This window comes from Aplidium turbinatum, chromosome 1 (assembly GCF_918807975.1).
Source record: "Aplidium turbinatum chromosome 1, kaAplTurb1.1, whole genome shotgun sequence".
Lineage (NCBI taxonomy): Eukaryota > Metazoa > Chordata > Ascidiacea > Aplousobranchia > Polyclinidae > Aplidium > Aplidium turbinatum.
Genome location: NC_137472.1, coordinates 57,963,872 through 57,977,564, shown reverse-complemented (window position 1 = coordinate 57,977,564; position 13,693 = coordinate 57,963,872).

The window sequence follows — 13,693 nt, the reverse complement described above, 5'->3', positions numbered from 1 at the left end:
CCTGGTTATCACAGAATCTGTAGATTTAAGGTGGTAATGCTTTGGCTACCCATCAGCTTGTCTCTAATGTAAATGCATAAAAACTCTCTATTTTCTAAATTTGCTGAGAGTAGCTTGTACCGAAGACGGAATGGGACAAAATGCATGTGACTAGCGACGGAATGCAAATCAGCGAAGCAGTGTATCGACATTTTATATTTACTCGATAAACAATGCTAACTTCGTTGGGTTAGGCTTTTGAGAGAAATTTGTCACATGATAACTCACCAAAGTCTAGTTTTTGTAAATTCTAGCGCATTTCTTGCCTGATTGCAGTAACTTATAGCCTACAAATAAAACATAAAATCAAGTCTAGATATTTAATTTAAAGTTCTAAGAAAAAATGTTTCTCTTACTTGTATTAAGCAATCTAGTTTGATTTTCAAAATCCTCCATGTCTACTCTCATTTCATATTCTCCATCTTTAGTCAATTTGTGAAGGACATCTAATCCTGGAAGAGATGAAATGATTTTAAGCAACATTGTTAAACACATCTTTTCTTTCAGATTTACGATAATGCAAGGTGGCTCAAACTGCTGTTTGCGCGGCGTTTCAACATTATCATTTGACCCAAAATTAATAGGCTACAAATTTGGACAAGCCTGCTGTCTGGGGCCTAGCTTTTCATTTTGTAGTGTGGACATATCCAAGGGAAGGATCTATCGATTAACCCAAAACTGCAGACTGTGGTACACCGTTTCAGTCTTACAGCCTCATCAGTGCAGTATGTACCCTAGGTATGTTCACAACCACGAGGTTATAAACCCCCAACACATAGATTTATGTAAGAAATTAAGCAATGAAAACCAGGCCAGAAAATCGAAGTGTTTATTGAGCCATATTTTTGGTTTTACGTTTTGAAATGATTTTTTTTCAATTTTGTCAAAACGCGCTACTTGCTCTGTGATATCATAGGCGACATAAAGTTTTAATAAATCAAAGTCCACATCCAAAAGCGATGCAACTGCATAGGAAACGTCGAAGTTGATTGTGGTCATATTAAAATGTTAGGAGTGCTTTATGTTACTGCAAGATTAAGTTGGACTTTTACAAATATACGTAAGCTACTTAATGGTAAATAAATGGTAGCTTGGATTGCGTTTCTTGGCCATAATATCTGTATATATTCCTTTATGCAAATGCAGCATCAATAACCTGATGAAAACGATTGTTTGCTGAAATCAAGTGTAATCATTTTAGTCAACACTTTAAAAGTATTTGCTCTCCCAACCAGAACTCTCCTTCCAATCGACCAAAACCTTTGACGTAATCAGCAAAGTTTCTATAGAAATCCTCTGAACCATCTATTCTCTTCTGGAAAACCTGGAAAACTGATTTATTTAGCTTTTCAAAGTGGTAACTTAAGTTTCTTGAACTTGGTTTGCTTTCATACCACCAAAGTACTAAAGTGCATCAGAAAAACATCGTAACCAAAGTTCAAAATTAAATATATATCAGTACAAAGAAATATAGGCTATAATTAACCAATAGCAATTTTACAAGTTTTTCCACACTGGCATAAAACTCTTTGACAATAATAGGCCTAAGTTCCATTAACTTGTTTCGAACATCGCACACATACTTAATTAGCCCAAATTTCTGATGGAAGTGGCTTAAATCTTGGCCCAAAATTTTCATGTCGAAGCCATATCGTTTCCAACTCTGTAACAACACCGTCGTTGACTGTGCCAGATACTAAAACTTCAAGCATTTGGTGAGTTTTAATTTCTTCGCCATTGCAGCGGTGGGTGAGGCCTTGCACTATGCTGTCAATAGATGCATAGAACTGCCTTCTGTAATGAGAAGCGAGGTCATGGGAAGCATTTTGCTCACAGCGCTTTCTTGAAATTTGGACTTTAGCTAAGCCTAAGCTATCTACTTGCTGTTGAAATTCCTTGTATAACTGCATAAATTGTTCTTCATTTCTAAGACTCTGGTAATTAACTTTTGAGTTTTCAACCAGCTCCATTATGTCGCTGATGGTATAAGACTTGGTCTGCAACAGGCCAGTTATCTTTTCAAGTGGTTTGAATAAAACTTGGCAAAGCTGCAATGCAAAATATGTGTTGCCTTGCAATAATGGGGAGTAAAGGCCTAATGATTTTGCATTGTTGAAATTTTGAAGTGTGTTTAGCAAGGCTTCGTAGTTTGACAACACTGCAGAAATGGCCGGTACACGGGTCAGCCATCTTGTTTGGCACAAAGTGTGCACGCCATGGCGGGATTCCTCCTGCAGGGCAATTTTGAACTTGCCAGACTGATTTTGCAAACTACTTAGCTCCTGAACAATTCCCATAGCATTATGCAGGGCTCTATTGCATATTTGCGTTGTCTTTCGAGTCGGAGTTTCCAAGCAAACAACTAAAAAGTTGTGCAACAAAATAAAAAAATGAAAATAAAACACAAAAGCAGAAAAAATATAAAAATTAAATTTTTATCTCTACATTAGTGGAGGAGTAATTTTGCATTAGTTACCCCCCACTCCAATTGGTGGGGGGGTAATCACCCCAGCGGCCCCCCTCTAACGGAGCCCATGGCTGCAAGCACAACTTTTCCCAAGCAAACCTTTAAGGCAGGGATTCTTAACCAGGAGTGTACGCACCACTAAGGGGTGCGAGACCTGTGCCTATAGGCGGTGCGGGGGTGCTGAATTATCAAGGCTTGTTATAATATGACATAAGAAGCAAAGTTGTTTTACCAGGTTTTAACAAAAATTTCGAACTAAAGGTTTGCTTGGAAAAATTTGTGCTTGCAGCCATGGGCTCCGTTAGATGGGGGGCCGCGGGGGTGATTACCCCCCCCCCCCCCACCAATTGGAGTGGGGGGGTAACTAATGCAAAATTACTCCTCCACTAATGTAGAGATAAAAATTTAATTTTTATATTTTTTCTGCTTTTGTGTTTTATTTTCATTTTTTTACTATTACTTTTCAGCCTATCCTAGGAAGGGGTTCGAGAACTGGTCGGTAATTTCAAGGTGGTGCCGACAAGGCAAAAGGTTAAGAACCACTGATTTAGAGGCCGCTTGTAAAACGAAATCAAACTTTTTTAGCAGATGACGTCGATGACGATGTTTTTTTGATCAAAATGCATGGTAAGCTTACTAATTTTATCTTTTCAATGCAAACCCCAATTCCTTCAATTTCCCAAGTGAAATATGTATGTTTGTCGTGTCAATTGCGTAATTTCGAAACGTCATTTTAACAGAAGTCAGTTTGCAACCATCTTTACTTGTCTATTAGTTATGTAATTAAATTTCGTTCAAGATTTCTTCTATCTTGGGAAGGCAAAGCACAAAACTCAAACTTGTGACATCACGATTGGCCGGGCGAGTTTTATTTCCCTCTTGGGAATATAATCTTCAAACAAAACTGGAAAGTGGCAACAACAATGCATAAAGCTTTCATCCAAAAACGTCATATAGGCTACTTTTGCAAACTTAAAGTTTCCAATGTGAAAGTTTACATCTATAAAAGGTTTAGGTCTACTTCCAAAATGCAACAAATTTTCTTGAAGATTGTCGATTTTTTTATCAAAATCAGTTTTTATCAGTTTCATCGTTTCAGCGCAAACGCTAAATTTGTCAGTTTATTAAGTGAGCGATTTTGCCTTTTGCTGTTAGACTTGCATCATTGCACTTGTCAGCCGTTCACCAGCCAGCACATCTGTCGTTTTTATCGATTCAACGGTTTCTAAAACTAAATTAATGTAATAAGAACGGGTGAGAACGATTAAAGTCCAGCATAAGTATTTTTGAATAGACGAGTATTTGAATAGCAAGAGTAACGGAAGAATGTGACATGTGGAAGCAAATGAAGCCATTCTTTAGATCGGAAACGGCACGTGATGATGAGGATGATGAGTATTTGAATCTGTTGGAGAAGAGTCATACAGAATTCAAAATATCGAATCAGATTTGATTCAATTTACTGAAGACAAGTGAAGCAAAACCAAAAATACGACAAGTTTTCTTGCTCAGCAACTGTTTCTATCCACATGAAGTTCAATGGTATTGCAATGCACCGTATCATAGCTTTTCATACTTCTACCTGCTGCATATAGTCCTAATGTGGTGACGGTTTGCTCTGCATTACAAAATAAATTTTGCGTAGACTACGTGCATGGACTTCTAAATAGTAGCACCTGGACTGGACACGCAGTGGCCAACATGTGGCCAAACAGTTGGTACAACAGTTGGCCAACAGTGGGCCAACAGGGTTAGTTACTTGGCTGTTGGCCCACTGTTGGTCAACCGTTGTACCAACTGTTTGGCCTCATGTTGGTCACTGCGTGTCCAGTCCAGGTGCTACTATTTAGAAGTCCATGCTACGTGCACAGGGGCTATACCAAGGTCGCAACATTCAATCTCACGATAGCCATGAGGAAGATTCGATTTTATTGACATTTTGCAGTTCTTTACAATACAAAACATTGTACTACAAAAATATAAATGTTAAACTACAAAATATTATAAACAATTTGTATTGTAGTCCATTACAGGGGTGCATCCAGCAAGTAACCAGAGGGCGATTTCAGCTAAACGCAATTATGTGTAGGTCGACATTAACACAACTTACAAATACACAGTAAATATATTGACTTTTTGCGTTTCAGGGAGGAGAGTGCAATCACTCGAAAAATATAAGGGGGGGAGAGTGCAATTCTCTTTAACCAACTTATTCAGCGTTCGTAATACACTAAATTAGTGTCAAACACAAAGCCTAGACATAATTATTTCTGTGTAACAACACAATTCTTCATTTGTCTGGGTTGCTAATTTTAGCTGAAAAATTGATACACCACAACATAAATCGTCATAATAATAATAACAACATTTATATGGTGCCAAATCCACAGTGCGAAATACGCTGCAGGACGCTGGACATGACGATGGTGATAAAATAGTACGGCAATAACAAAAGGCTATAATTTATTTTAAATATTCACATCTTCCGGTTGGTTTACTTTTCAACACACTACATTACAAAGCTGAGCATTTGTGTCTTGCAATCTGTCGGCTGCATAGCCGAGTGGTGAGAGCCCTGGAATGGCAGTCGAAAGGGCGCCGGTTCGACACCGCTCAAGAGCATGCGGCTGTGTCTCCGGCAGGACACTTAAAGGCATGCTTGAAGGTAGACACGAAGATTGGCTTCCTTTCCGTCTACTTAATCTAAAACTTCAACCACCGGGTGTAAGCCGGGATACGACAAACTAACCACACTTTTGCTGAAGGTTTAAAACGTGAGGCTGACAAAAATCTTGCCAACCAAGAGTAACGTTCTTCTAGAGATGACGTAACATATTCTGTCAACTCACCAGCCATCCACCACCATCAGTTTCCATATCACAGTAAACCCTTAAACGGGTCAAGTCACCATTCACATATGGATAGATGGTATAAACCCCACTCTCGCTGATTCCATCATCGGAAAGAAAGTCTGAGCATGTTTGTGGAAACATTGAACCTGAAAGTCAACATAATTCAACAAATGAATCATACGTTTTGATAAGCGACATATTTTGTTGAAGTTGCTGCCTAACATCAAGTGATATTGTTGTTTACAAGTAACAAATATTTTAATGTTTTGAGCCATGAATGATTTATCAGCAATGCTTCAGTAGATTGTTCAGTAGACACCCATTCGTGCCAGCTGCTCAACTTCTGATCAACGAAGCTGATGTACAAGACATCTCTGCGGTTGCTTGGACGGACCATAAATGGAGTTTTGAATGGAAGTCAACCGCCACCAGACTCTATTTGTTCATCCCGACGACGACACACGCCCCATCGGTCTAACACTACCAAGACAGGCATGGGTGCGCCCCAACCGTCTCCGTGCGGGCGTCGGGCTTTTCCGCTCAACCATGCACCAATGGGATATAGCCTCTTTCTCCTCCTGTGAATGTGGTGCCGAGGAACAGACCGCAGACCACATCATCAATGACTGCTCCATCTTCAAGCTACCTAATGGAGTGGAAGGTCTGCGTGTCATAGATGATGAAACCAAAGACTGGTTTCTCTCTAGTAGCCTTCCAGTGTAGTCCGTGAACATCGTGAATCTGGGGTGGTAAACGGATAGACCCTCGACCCCAGAGGCTTACACGACGACGACGAGTAGATTCTGATCTCTATTTCAGATAAGTTATAACTTAAAAATTTTATGAAGTTAAGGTAGGTTAAATGAAGACTTACATAATTAAACTATTTGTATTATGACACCAACAGCTCAGCCACAGCTCTGCTGGCAAGGCTGGACTCAAAGAGAAAGGAGCGCTGGACAGAAGCCGTTGAATCAATCGACTTCACGCACTCCAGCCGCATAGCATGGAGTACACTGAACAACCTAACTGGCAGATCACGTGCCTCTCGTCAACAATGTCCCGTTTCAGCAAATTCCATCGCCTCACAACTTGTGGAAAACGGGAAATACAAATCGAGAGACCGTGAATCCGATAGATCCGTCTTGCAAGAAATGACGGACCTCTGGAGGGTAACAACCCCAGACGGGGACAACATCTCGGGTGAGTTCACCCCGGAAGAATTTTCCGCCGCCCTCCAGCACATAAAGCCAGGTAAAGCCCCGGGCCCTGACCACCTATGCCCGGAGTTGATACTCCATGCTGCTGCCTCCTTAAAGTCCTGGTTAAAAGACTTCCTTTCCTGCTGTTTGCGCCACCTGAGAATTCCCAGAATCTGGAGAAGAGCCCTTGTGGTTGCAGTCCCTAAGCCGAAGAAGCCCCCAGGGGACCCGAAGAGTTACCGTCCAATCTCACTGCTCTGCATCCCCTTCAAGATCCTCGAGAGACTCATCTACGCCCGTGTCGAACCAATAATAGATCCGCAGCTCCCCCGTGAACAAGCTGGTTTCCGACACGGACGATCAACCGTAGATCAGGTCACACTTATGACCCAAGACATTGAGGACAGCTTCTCGGCTAAGAAGAAGGCTGGCGCCGTGTTTGTTGATCTCACGGCTGCCTATGACACCGTATGGCATAGCGGCCTTACCTGCAAGTTACTCCGTCTGCTCCCTGACAGACACATGGTCCATATGATGATGGAACTTGTGCAAAACCGCAGTTTTACCCTCACAACCGGTAGCGGTCGTCGAAGCAGACTACGCCGACTTAAAAACGGCGTCCCACAGGGCTCAGTCTTGGCTCCTCTCCTGTTCAACATATACACCTACGACTTGCCCCCCACCATCTCCAGGAAATATGCTTACGCAGACGACCTGGCACTCTTGCACTCAGCAGGAAACTGGCAGTCAGTGGAGAGGAACCTCAGCCAAGACATGCAAACACTATCAGCGTACCTCCAGAAATGGAAGCTACAGCTCAGCAAGTCAAAGACAGTGTCGGCGGCCTTCCACCTTAACAACCGGGAGGCACAGCGTGAGATAAACATCAACATTGATGGGGAACGCCTGCCCTACTGTGCCGAACCTACATACCTCGGCATAACCCTGGACAGGTCACTCACGTACCGCCGGCACTTGAAGTCACTGCGCAAAAAACTATCTACACGCGTCGCACTTTTGAGGCGACTGGCGGGTTCCGGCTGGGGAGCTGGTGCTAAAACTCTTCGTACAGCTACCCTAGCCCTTGTTCATTCCACCGCTGAGTACTGCGCGCCGGTCTGGTGTCGTAGTTCTCACACCCACCAGATTGATACCGCCATCAACGATGCACTGCGTACTGTGACTGGATGCCTGCGTCCCACTCCAACGGACTGTCTACCCATCCTAGCAGGCATCCAACCCGCTGAGCTACGCCGTAAAGGAGCCACGATTTCTCTCGCTCGCCGCGCTTTGGACCCCGACCACCTCCTCCATGCAACACTCAAGAGACCACCACCTATAAAGCAGCGGTTGAAATCAAGACGCCCCTTTGTGCCTGCCGCACAACAACTCCTTAAGAACGCAGAAGAACTTGGTTTAAGTGCGGCACACTGGACGAACCACATGTGGAACACGGAGTGGCAAAATCACACCTCCACGCTCCGTGACTTCATACCCGACGCCGATCCCCGTCCACCAGGGATGTCCCTCGCAAGGCTTGCGTGGGTCAGGCTTAACCGCCTGCGAACTGGCGTCGGCCGCTTTCGTTCGAACATGCACAAGTGGGGCCTGGCTCCTTCATCAGAATGCGAGTGTGGTGCTACGGAACAGACCGCAGACCATGTCATCCACCACTGCCTAATCCACCGGCCTCCACACGGTGCGCATGGTCTGAGAATCCTGGACGACGAGACTGCTGAGTGGCTGAAGATTTCCTGCCCTCCAATCTAGCCTGGAAACATCGCTCATACGCCATCATCATCATAATTAAACAAACAGCTACAATATACTGCATGTCCTGAAATTTTGATTAATGTTTGTTAAATTTAAATCGTTTGATACAAAAAGTAGACAATCTTGTTAAGTTTGGTGCAAATAAAGTCTTTATTAAGTTTATACTTTCTAGTACCGTAATTGCCACAACTAAAAATCAAAATTAAGAAAAATTTCAACAAGAACAAAACTAACAGGCACTGGATGCAATAAACTTTTTTTGCAAACGATTACTTGAAGAGCAACGATGAGAAATCGGTAAAAGGTTGTAAACACTTGATTGACGATAACTTATGAAATTTATGTTTCATGATTACGTACGCTTTAAATCTTCCACGTCATGGCAGTTGCACTTTTCCGCTGGATCTCCTTTTGATCCCATAGGTCCAAGATCACCTTTAGATCCTTTCAATCCCGTCACTCCTCTCTTACCAGGGGATCCCTGGATCCTGATGGGTAATTGATTGGGGGATGCTTTTGGCGAACCATTTCCATCTCCATCACATTGGAGGTTACAAGTTCCCATGTCAAACTGAGCCTGGGAGCCAAAAGCCAACATCACGAGTACAACAACACTTACAAATGTCATGATTATGCTGCAAGGAAAAGCTGATTAATTATCAAACAATTTTTCTTATTCCAAAAATCAATTTACTCTTGTTAGATTATGATTAGTCATTGTAGTAGCCTGTAGCCCATGTCACAAACACTTGCAACTGGCCTATCATAACTGCATTATCATCGCTGTCTAGGCGAAACGATGCATCTATGTTCAAGATTGTTGAAAACATGACGTCATGTTCGATTGGTAACTACGCAGCATCGTACTCGATCCTTTGACTTAATGTCTGTCACAAGCAGCAAGCAAGGATAGACTTTCAAAACCCCGCACAAACTGCATAAGGTTGATATTACGCAAACTCTTATATTCCGTATATGATAACTGCATCAGTGAAGTAACAAACTCTGCTGATAAATTTTGAAATGAGTAAAATCGTTGCATAGTGACTCTTGCATAGTGAAACAACTTGCTGTAACAAATTGGCTTTACGTTGTTTTTACCATCTGAAAACTGTAGAAGAATCCTGTTGTACATTCATTGGAAAATATTCAAAGCAATTCCCTTACGAGATCTATACTCCTAAAAGTCCCTAATTAAAGAATAGATAGTTTTTGCCAGTGTGTATTTTTTTGTTCAATCGTAGCATAATTTCATCAACATGGCTTTTTTAGGTAATATAGCACAACCAATTTTAATAATATAGCAGAATCAAAAGGGTCCAGCACAACATAAAGATTGAGAACCACCGTCTTAAGCTTTTGTTGTACCATAGCAAAGTGATAGTTATAACGTTTCGTCCAAAACAGAGTATAGCCTTATTGGCTATATTATGTAGATTGTAGAAGTTTCAACGTTAAAAATACAAATTAATTTGATGTAACATTTTGTAATATAATTCATTAACATGACAAAACAGGAAACCTAAATAAACTTATCGTTTCATTTTCACCGAAAGACTTTCTTCTTTAAATCAGTGGTTACCAATCAGCTGCTGATTTCTGAGCAAATTTGTGTCTCTTCTACAGCGAAATCGAACAAGCGAAAAGGCTTAGGCCTATATTGTTACTTAGCCAAGACACAACCGCCTAATCAGAACAACTCCATCAATACACCCAAAGCTTGTTGTTGTAATCAGGGGCGTTGTCAAGAAGGGAAGAAGGGAGCAATTGCCCCACTCCCCTCAAAATATTTTAAATACAAATGTTACATTTTGTTACAGCATTATTGGACAAAGTTTTACTACTAATGATGTAAGATAAAAGTACTCTCAGAAAGCGCAATTTTAAAGTATTTTTTCAAACTTTTTTCAGGAGGTCCCTCACATCTCCGTGCTCCGCCTTCGGTGATTCGTTGACGGCCTCGTTCACGTGCAAAAATAATTATTTTCTTCTCTCCCCAGAAATTTTGTGCTGGCTACGTCCCTGGCTGTAGTGAAAATAATCAACTCAACAACATGGAAGCAAAGCATGAGATGAAAGTGATTGCAACAACGGCAAGCATTTGTCATTCCTCCAAAAACTCACTAAATTGATTTGACATGGAAAAAATCGCTCACATGCCATAGAGCCATTCAAGTCACTGCGAAGTTGGGATTACAGCACAGGCCCAGTAACATGTATTTGTGGCACCAAGCCCCAAACAGCGAACTATCTTTTTTATGCCCCCAGCTGAGCGTCCAGTGCGGTAAGTGGGACCTTTCAGTATACAACTCCGTCGCAAAGAAATGTATCAATCTATATGGTGTATCAACCAAATGTATAAGCTTCGATAGAAAAGCACTGCACAAAAAGCCAACATTTCGCTTCGCCATAGTCCGTGTCTGGTAGGCACAACATGCAGTGCCTGGGTTGCACAGAGACCTTGCACATAGCAACTCCAGATTTGTCCATCTGAATGGCCGTCGCTCTGGTCTGATGCCGTAGTGTATACACCCATCTCAATTAAGGTTAAAGTTGGTCATGCAACAACTAATGCCAAGACACTTGTTTGTGAGAGCAAAGATTTAATTGCAAAAATCGCCCACCAGATTTCGATCCAGAAAGTCACTATAAACAAAAAATAACTCGCTATGAGCTGGGCATTGATGTAGTTACCACCAGTCATAGCAGATTTTGCGGGTTCATAACCAGGTCTGTGGATTTTTGCGAAAAATGTGCGATTTCGACTCCTCAGATTTTAGAGGGTTTCCATATTTTTAGAAGTTTTGTCCTTTTTCATTTTTTTACTAAAGTTGTAATCAAAATTGAAACGGCGACTGTTACAAAACTATATTTTGGTAACGGTTTGGAGCGCAATACCGAAAACAAAAAACAATATTTTGAAAAAATGTATGGCAAACAACATTTTCATTGTTCATCATTGTTTATCAAGCCGGAGTCAGAGAAGGTCGTTTTTTTAACGACTCCGACTGCAGACACCCCAAAATCTTTCAGACTCCGACTCCACAGCACTAGCGTAGCAACGCAATATATCGCCTTTGGATTTTGCAAGAAATGCAGCCCCCTCCCATTAACACCATCGTAAACGCTGATTAAAATTCCAGACAACAGAAGAATTAAAGCTGTGTTTGTTTAATTTTATTGAAACTTCAAAATTCAATACGTCTAGCTTTCAATGAAGCAAATTTAGAAATTATATCGTCAAAAGATAATGTCTCGACTATCACTTTCAATGGACAGTAGTCTATTGCTAGCGCAGACAGCCTGCTTTCTCCCACAGTGGATCTCCAGTAAGATTTTATCAACTTAAGTTTTGAAAAACTTCTTTCACGGCTTGCGATAGAAACGGCAACAGTGAGGTAAAACTAAAGGCTTATAAATAAATAAGGTGTTGATTCACATAAACGATGTTTGCTTCGCTGGAGCACGTCCAGCGCTGTAGCGTCATTTTTAAATGTAAAACCACTGGATTGTAAGCTACTAGTCGATTAAACCTAGAGATTTCTAGTCTTACCTCCGTAAAATTACGTCATCAGCATACATTTTCACAAATTTGTCCATATCTATTTCGATACTGTCACTTCGCAACAAGGAGGGGGGTTTAAAAAGGGGAATACTTCATTTAGCAAACACATATCGCTGAAACACTTTTCCGCTTCACTCCGAAACCCGTCTATAGCTTTTAACATGCATCTTTTGGTTTCTTCAACAGACGATAGACCTGCGTCTTTTGCCTACGTGTAATTTTTTGGCTTCACTTAGATCAGTGTTAACTTGGTCATTTAAGTCTGAGTCTCTCTGAGCATAAATTAGTGAGACTTTCTTTGTTCGTTTAAAACGTTATCACATTTTGCCGCCCTCCAGCAACGTGCCGCCCTCCAGCAACGTGCCGCCCCTGGATTTATTCACAAGATCCAATGGGTAGCTACGCCACTGCTCCACAGCCCTGTTCATAACCCACGACTTGCATTAATGAACCTTTCGTCCATTTCAATTGAACTGAAATTTTGTACCTTGTATATTTTTCCTTCGATCGTGCGCCCTTATTGAAATTTACAAAGGTTGCATTTTGGTTAAATTATTTGCATGATGTCATTAATTGCAGAGTTGCAATAATCAATAAAGCAAGAGTCAATAACTGATCAAAAACGTGATCGTTTCTATGTAACTTAACATAAAGTTATAGAAACAAAACTGGTTGTCTCATATTGCATTATTCGTAAAATTTAAAAAAGGATTGGTGAGCCTTTCCGGATCTGGAACGGCAGTTGGAAAAGAAAGAAGGCTTCGCCAAGGAAGCTTTGCGCATTTAAAAATAATTTGTAACGGAAAGAGGAGTTGATCAAATCATTGCTCATCAGATACAAAGAAAGCGATGTCAGTTGAAAGAGGAAACAACCATTGTTAATTCAAACATACGTGGCCTACCTACATACTGTACATACTTTCATTTGCAGTGAATTTATCTACTGAAAGTGGAGCATTGTTTTGTGCATTAAAGTCTTCGATTGTATAACATTTCTTGTTAGGCTAATTTCCTTTTAACAATTTGTAATGTTTTGTTAGATACTATAAAAGCGTAGGCCCAGTATGAGTATACATCAGTTTATAAATTAACATTTCACTTATCCATATAAGCAGGCTCAAGAAAGATGCGATATCAAGATATAGTCATGACAAGACATCATCAATAATTTTTTTGTGGCGGTAAAGGTTGGATATAATGCACTATTGTTTACGTCATACAATGTTGCTCAGAAGTAGGCCTCATTGATGGTTGCAAATATACTGCTAGAAAAGTTTGTGATGACAATCGCCTACTTGTAATTATATAAAACAAGTGAAATGTGTACCAATAGTATCTACTGTGTGGTATGTTATCTATATTATCTTTTGGTCAATTAAGCTGGTCAATATACAATATACATAGCTGGCTGGACTAAGGATATATGGTCAAGCTGGCTGGTCTTCCACTAGGTGTAGGCTACAGGCAACCAAAAGCCGTCGAGCCACAGCCGTCGAGCCAAATATTTGACTTGTGGGTCAAAAGTAATTTTTAGGATAGAAGAATATTATTGTTTGGACAAACATTTTAAAACTTTTTACCAGTGGTCTTAGAGTGTATTGTTGCTTATTAAAACCAAGGCTAAATTTAGATTTGAAAAAATCTGATTTAACCCTTCCCCTACTAGAAGATTCTAAAAGCCATCACATTTTTTTACTGCTCCCAGGTGACATAATCTGTTATTCATTACCAACTATACTCTTAGATTTGGAAATAATACTTCTAGAAAATTTCACAGATCAGTGCCCAAAATTAT